Source organism: Cololabis saira, unplaced genomic scaffold (genome assembly GCF_033807715.1).
Source record: "Cololabis saira isolate AMF1-May2022 unplaced genomic scaffold, fColSai1.1 scf026, whole genome shotgun sequence".
Lineage (NCBI taxonomy): Eukaryota > Metazoa > Chordata > Actinopteri > Beloniformes > Belonidae > Cololabis > Cololabis saira.
In genome coordinates, this window is record NW_026906190.1 from 510,001 (window position 1) to 517,500 (window position 7,500).

Sequence of the window (7,500 nt, forward strand, 5' to 3'; positions counted from 1 at the left end):
GTCTCCCATCCAAGTACTAACCAGGCCCTACCCTGCTTAGCTTCCAAGATCAGACGAGATCGGGCGCATCAAGGCTGGTATGGCCGTAAGCAGAAGCTGCAGCTTGAAATACCTCTTATATGGAGTTGAAGATAAGTCATAGAATATAAGTCATTGATCTGTTGGTTTTATTTGTTGGAGTTAAAGTGCCTTAACCATGTGCAAAACACTTTAGGACGTGAGCTGTCGCTGTTACCACGTTGAAATATGTGTGGGTAGATTAAGCGAGAGCGCTCTCTGCAGGTTGAAAAAGCTTACAGCACCTGGTATTCCCAGGCGGTCTCCCATCCAAGTACTAACCAGGCCTGACCCTGCTTAGCTTCCGAGATTAGACGAGACCGGGCGCATCCAGGCTGGTATGGCCGTAAGCAGAAGCTGCAGCTTGAAATACCTCTTATATGGAGTTGAAGATAAACATAGAATATAAGTCATTGATCTGTTGGTTTTACTTGTTGGAGTTAAAGTGCCTTAACCATGTGCAAAAAACTTTAGGACGTGAGCTGTCGCTGTTACCGCGTTGAAATATGTGTGGCTAGATTAAGCGAGAGCGTTCTCTGCTGGTTGAAAAAGCTTACAGCACCTGGTATTCCCAGGCGGTCTCCCATCCAAGTACTAACCAGGCCCGACCCTGCTTAGCTTCCGAGATCAGACGAGTTCGGGCGCATCCAGGCTGGTATGGCCCTAAGCAGAAGGTGCAGCTTGAAATACCTCTTATATGGAGTTGAAGATAAGTCATATAATATAAGTCATTGATTTGTTGGTGATAATAATTTAGAAGCGCTTATTTGTTGGAGTTAAAGTGCCTTAACCATGTGCAAAACACTTTAGTACGTGAGCTGTCGCTGTTACCACGTTGAAATATGTGTGGCTAGATTAAGCGAGAGCGTTCTCTGCTGGTTGAAAAAGCTTACAGCACCTGGTATTCCCAGGCGGTCTCCCATCCAAGTACTAACCAGGCCCTACCCTGCTTAGCTTCCAAGATCAGACGAGATCGGGCGCATCAAGGCTGGTATGGCCGTAAGCAGAAGCTGCAGCTTGAAATACCTCTTATATGGAGTTGAAGATAAGTCATAGCATATAAGTCATTGATTTGTTGGTGATAATAATTTAGAAGCGCTTATTTGTTGGAGTTAAGGTGCCTTAACTATGTGCAAAACACTTTAGGACGTGAGCTGTCGCTGTTACCACGTTGAAATATGTGTGGGTAGATTAAGCAAGAGCGTTCTCTGCTGGTTGAAAAAGCTTACAGCACCTGGTATTCCCAGGCGGTCTCCCATCCAAGTACTAACCAGGCCCGACCCTGCTTAGCTTCCGAGATCAGATGAGATCGGGCGCATCCAGGCTGGTATGGCCGTAAGCAGAAGCTGCAGCTTGAAATACCTCTTATATGGAGTTGAAGATAAGTCATAGAATATAAGTCATTGATTTGTTGGTTTTATTTGTTGGAGTAACCATGTGCAAAACACTTTAGGACGTGAGCGGTCGCTGTTACCACGTTGAAATATGTGTGGGTAGATTAAGCGAGAGCGTTCTCTGCTGGTTGAAAAAGCTTTTTCAGCACCTGGTAATCCCAGGCAGCCTCCCATCGAAGTACTAACCAGGCCCGACCCTGCTTAGCTTCCGAGATCAGACGAGATCAGGCGAGATTTTTTTTTTTTTTTTTTTTTTTATTATGAAAATGTATACAAGAAAAGTGGTTTACAACATTGTTATACAGTCAAAATCTTCTACCATTTCGTCACAGTATCAAGTCAAAACATTTCCTTTTCCGAAAACATACAACAATCAAATCTCCAAGTAAATTGTTACATGCACAGCGTCGTACCCAAAACCAAAACATACTCCCAAACCAAAGGAAATAGAAACACATTATGATGCCCTCAACATAGGGATTCAAAGAAGAAAGGAAACACGCAAAATAGCTTCCAATGAAGACCCTTCAGATGTGGAGTATCAACTTGTCTCCCTCTGTTACTTCAACCAACTTATTTCCGTCAACAAAAGCATCAACAAAGGCTGTTTTACTATATTTCAAAACCAGATGTAAGTCCTTCTTTAAAATTGATTTGAAAATCACCCAAACATCCACCATCTTTCCTTCAAAGTGGGAGTAGTTTCTCCTCAGCCTGATTGCCAGTCTAGCGTGACTTAAAACAAAATTGAGCAGGTTGGTATTGATAACTTTGCTTTTAACACTTGTACCAAACAAAAGGAGTTGTTCCCAATGAAATCTATGTATGAATTTACTTCCCCAATGCTCGACCAAAGTATGTTTCAACCTGTCGAAAAACTGAACCAAACAAGTACAATCCAAAAATAAATGAAAGAAATCTTCCTCTCCGTTCATACACACATCACACATTCTACTCAAATTTTTATTTATTTGATGCAATATTATCTTGGTAAATATCCTATTATGCTTTATTTTAAAATCATTATCTTCACATTCTATACTATTATATTTTATTCTACTACGCCATATGTCATCTATGTTCATTCCCACATATTTCTCCTTCCACATTGTATCCGAGGCAGGCCTCTTTAAGACTTTTTCCAACATTATGCCATATACAATCTTCACCTTCAGTTTACTCAAGCAGATCCTATAATTCTCTCTTTCTATATACAGCTCCGGCCAATCCCCCTCCGTCCTTTTTTCGTCATCACTATTTATCCTCGCTATCCATTCCATGTTCATACTGCTTTTGATTTTATCATATGTATTAATAATAGTTCCTCTTCTAATATCATGATCATCAAAATCAGCATGTCTGATCATATCCACAATTGAATGCTCTGGCAGGAGGCCAGGCATCACCTCATACATTATGTTTTTAACTTGTCTTATCCCAGCTCTAAAAAAGATAGCATTATAGAGTGTGTTATCATGATTTAACATTTTGTTATTTAAGAAAATGGGGTTATTGATAACCATATTTATATCTGTGCAGTCATAGTCTATCTGTGGCAAAAATGCAGCCCAGGCGCTGAACACCTCCCTATAGAACTCCGGGATGCCTTCGTGCATATGTTTTTTTAAAGCCATCAAGAGACCATATTCTTCGCACTTCCCAGCTTTATGTATATATTGCCTGAAGAAACGTTTCCACGCATAATCTACCTTATCATACAAATATTTAACAATCGTCTTTATCCTAATTGCCTTCTTTTTTATTTCAATATTTACCAACTTAAGCCCTCCCTCCTCATACCCAGCCATTAATGTCTGGTGAGATATTCTCACTCCCTTACCATCCCAAAGAAAAAGAGAAATGATAGAGTTTAACTCTTTCACCACCCACTCCGGCATATCTATAGTCGCTATAAAATGTATCAGTTTTGACATCAGCAAAGCATTTATTATAATAATCTTGCCTTTTAGTTTCAAGCTTCTTAATTTCCAATAATTAATTGTTCTTTTTATTCTATTTATTACCCCTGTCCACGTATAATCTCTGGCTGCCTTCTCATTCACTCCTAGATAAATCCCCAATACTTTGATCTGGTCTTCTGCTATTTTAAAGTTGAGTTTGCACCGGTTATTATTGTCCTTACCCACATATAGAATTTCCGATTTCCCTATGTTAATTTTCGCCCCAGACGCTCTGCCATAAATCTCAATATGGTTTATTACCTCTTGTACACTGTCTGCATTCTGAACTGTTATTGTTGTATCATCTGCGTATTGCAACATGGTAACCCTCCCTCCTCCCGGTAGTTCAATCCCCCTAATGTTATTGTTACTATTTATGAACGTTGCTAAGGGTTCAACAGATAAACTATATAGGAGGGAGGACATGGGACATCCCTGCCTAACAGAACGCTGTAATGGAAAAGTGTTTGTTAGGAACCCATTGCACTTGACTTGGCTCTTTGCGTTTTTGTATAGTAATTCAACCCACGTAATCATTCTACTTCCAAACCCAAACCGTTTTAAAGTGCTGAGGAGAAAATTGTGATTTACTCGGTCAAAAGCTTTATTTAGGTCGACCCCCAAAACAATCCCTCCTTCTCCGTTCGTGTTCATATGATGAATTACATCTCTAACTGTTATTATGGTGTCGCTGATGTCCCTACCCGGTATCCCATATGCCTGTGTCGGTGCCACAATCGTATTTATTATTTTCCCGATTCTACTGCCCAACACTTTTGCCAATATTTTGTAGTCTGTGTTTAGCAGACTGATGGGTCTGAAGTTTTCTAATTTGAGTTTGCTACCTTTATTTTTATATATGATCGTGATGATGCTGAGTGTCATGGAATGAGGTACTTGCTGTGTTCTTTCAATATTCTGTATTACAGTCACCAAGATGGGGGCTAAAAAATCAATGAACTCTTTATAGAACTCGTAGGTCAGGCCATCGGAGCCGGGGCTCTTATTGGACTTTCCACCCATTATAGCTTCCATCACTTCCTGAGTCGTTATATCCCTGTCGCAGCAATCAGCATGCTCACTGGAGAGCTTTGCGGACACAGTGTCAAGTATTCTTTTCATGCACTCATCATCATTTTCCTCCTCCGTAAAGAGGCATCTGTAATAGTCTTCAACCACACTGCAGATTTCCGTAATGTCATTCACCCGATCACCATTATCTTTTTCAAGTTCATCTATATAATTCTTTTCTTGTTTCTGTCTTTCCATCCCCAGAAAGAAAGCTGTGTTTTTTTCCCCCTCCACAGCGTATCTGGCTTTGCTTCGAATAATAGCGCCATCACAATCTTCTACTTCATATGTATGGAGCGTATGTTTTAACTTCAATAAGTTGTCCACTTTCCAACCGGCATCATTATCTGCCCTCTCTAGTTCAGTATCTATTAATAGTTTTATTTCTTTTACCCTTCTCTTTTTATATGCATTCTTGTGTTTAGCATATTTAAGGCTTATTGCCTTAATTCCTTTTTTAACTTGTTCCCACCATCGACCCGTATCATCTAACATGCCTTGATTGTCCGACATGGCTTTTAAATATTCTCGTATCCTATGTTTATATTTATTATCCCTAAGCAAGCTATTATTAAGGCACCATACTCCCCCACCCCTCCCTCTTTCCCCTACTTTTATCGTCCCCATGAGGTTTGCGTGGTCACTTATGGTATTAAAATTATATGTTAGTGTGCCGACATAGTTCATTATACTTTTCGCTACTAGACACATATCAATTCTACTTTGCTTTAATACACCCAATACCACCTGTCGTCGGGAGAACTCCCTCTTATCAGGGTTTTCCCACCTCCATTTATCTATAATATCATACATCCCATTCAGCATCAGCAGCTTCCTCCTAGATGCATCAGTCCCAAACATAGTGTTTTTTGATGCATCTAGTCTATCTAACCAGACATTCATATCCCCTATAATGATACAGTTTCCCGTGTAGCAAGGCTCAAGACTATCGAAAAAAAGATTCCTGTCCTTCTCTATGTTGGGGGCATAAACACAAAATAACTTAAAGAAAACCTTCTGCACATAAAATTCGATCCCCACCACTCTTCCCTCTGTGTCCATGTGGCACTGTTTCACATTGGATGCTGTATTTCTTTTGAAAAGTATTGCCACCCCCCTTGCAGTCGTAGTTCCGTTACTATAAAAAAGAAGCCCTGGCCAAAATTTCCTTACCATTTTCACCACCTCCTCATCCCATCGTGTTTCTTGCAGACATATGATGTCTGTGCTACATAAATTGATCACCCTTTGTAACTTATTTCCTGTTCTCAAGCCATTGGCGTTTAGAGAAGAAAAACTTAACGTCATGATGAAAAAAAGAAAAAGAGAAATGAACAAAACTCAAGCAAAATATATAGACAAGAACCCATAGACACTATTTTTTCACACTTAACCCCTTCTTCACTTTCGCCTTCCTCTTCAATTTGTTAATAAATACCGCACTGAGATCTGTGTCCTCCCCCTCAGAAGATTCAAGTGATACCTGGGAGTCATCAGCTGGTTCACTTCCTGCCAGGTTCTCATCCCTCACAGGTGCAGAACTAGAGGAAAGACCCCCTCTGGTCCTGACTCCGCTGCCGGCTCTACCTCTTCCCCTCGTCAGGACCCCCCCCGTGCGATCACTGCCGACTCTGGCGCCTGCCGAATGAGGGGATCTGTCCCTGGGGCGAGTGGCATGGACATCGGGTGGTGGAACCACAACCACCTCCCCCCCAATATTCTCCTCCACCGACGAGCCGATTCCCTCCATCATCACTTCGTCCATGCTGCTCCCGATACCCACGTCCTCCATGGACTGATGGGGCGCAGCTGCGCTGCGGCTCACCTCCAGCCTTCCGACCGCCTCCGGCTCCGCAGTCTGGGGGCCACGCCCATCCTCCGTCTCCACTCCCTCAGCCAGCAGCTTCTCCCTCTCCTGCTCCCTCTCGGCCGGTGACGGGGTCTCCTCCCGTTCATCTCCGTCCCCTGCCAGTGCTTCCCTCATCTCCTCTTCCACCTCCTCCTCCTCATCAACTTCTGCATGGAACTCCTCCACGCACTCCCTCGCAAAGTGTCCTTGTTTCAGGCATTTATAGCAGTGGAAGTCCGGACACTCCCTCATAATGTGTCCCGGTTGGATGCACAGTCTACACACTTTAACTTGTTTGTCATGGATCACTCTAAAGTGATCCATGCCCTGTAATGTTTCGAACTTTGTGGAGTAAGGCAGCGATGATACTCCCTGCGGGAATCTCACTCTGACAAAGCGAGTGCCTTCCGCGATGTCAGTCCCAGGCCACACCCTCCTCTTTATAGGGGAGACGGCAGACACACCCCAAAGTGCCAGTTTGTCCAGAATTTCTCCGTCCGTGATGTAAACTGGCAACGACATGAATGATACCACCATCTCGATGTTGTTTATCTCTCTGGCGGTGATCGTGTTGTTTCCGACTCTCAAACCCTCCATTAATCTTTCTTTCCCAGCCGCATCTTTCATTGTCAGTTCGTACTTCCGGGGCGTCTTGAACCTGCACCCAATTACTATTCCACATTTCTCTTTTGTTATCCTCAGCAAATCCATTGTCGAAAGTTTGTCCTCCCCCTCTATTTCCACCTCAATAGTCAGATCCTTCTCATAGGTTCGGTCGACCTTCTCATTGTCTGCATTCCGTTTGCCATTGTTCAAAGCCATGTCGTCCGTCCGTTACAAACTCCCCCCAAACAGCGAAGCTGCTGGGGGGGGGGAGGTGGTTCCTCCACTCTCTTTTCAGGAGGTTTGTGGCCTGATCTTTCCTTCTCCTTCCTCCACCACGTGCTCCCTGGTGTCCTGCTCAAACAAACTGCCACGTCACACTTCCTGCACAAACAGGAAGTCAGAGCGCCTCCAGGCTGGTATGGCCGTAAGCAGAAGCTGCAGCTTGAAATACATCTTATATGGAGTTGAAGATAAGTCATAGAATATATGTCATTGATTTGTTGGTGATAATAATTTAGAAGCGCTTATTTGTTGGAGTTAAGGTGCCTTAATTATGTGCAAA

The 7,500-nt window shown here is 42.8% G+C and overlaps 5 non-coding genes across 5 annotated transcripts in view; all 5 read right to left on the reverse strand.

Annotated features, from left to right (window-relative positions):
- Positions 1–91, reverse strand: part of LOC133426864 (5S ribosomal RNA) — a 119-nt gene extending 28 nt beyond the window's left edge. The window contains exon 1 of the ribosomal RNA XR_009772148.1: positions 1–91. This exon is cut by the window's left edge and continues 28 nt beyond it. This is a non-coding gene — a ribosomal RNA (5S ribosomal RNA).
- A 199-nt stretch (positions 92–290) lies between these two features.
- Positions 291–409, reverse strand: LOC133426471 (5S ribosomal RNA). Its single transcript, XR_009771794.1, has one exon. It is a non-coding gene; the product is annotated as a 5S ribosomal RNA (ribosomal RNA).
- Positions 410–607: 198 nt separating this feature from the next.
- Positions 608–726, reverse strand: LOC133426983 (5S ribosomal RNA). Its single transcript, XR_009772260.1, has one exon. It is a non-coding gene; the product is annotated as a 5S ribosomal RNA (ribosomal RNA).
- A 217-nt stretch (positions 727–943) lies between these two features.
- On the reverse strand, positions 944–1,062 carry LOC133426865 (5S ribosomal RNA). Its single transcript, XR_009772149.1, has one exon. It is a non-coding gene; the product is annotated as a 5S ribosomal RNA (ribosomal RNA).
- Positions 1,063–1,279: 217 nt separating this feature from the next.
- On the reverse strand, positions 1,280–1,398 carry LOC133426625 (5S ribosomal RNA). Its single transcript, XR_009771916.1, has one exon. It is a non-coding gene; the product is annotated as a 5S ribosomal RNA (ribosomal RNA).
- Positions 1,399–7,500: the final 6,102 nt, after the last annotated feature.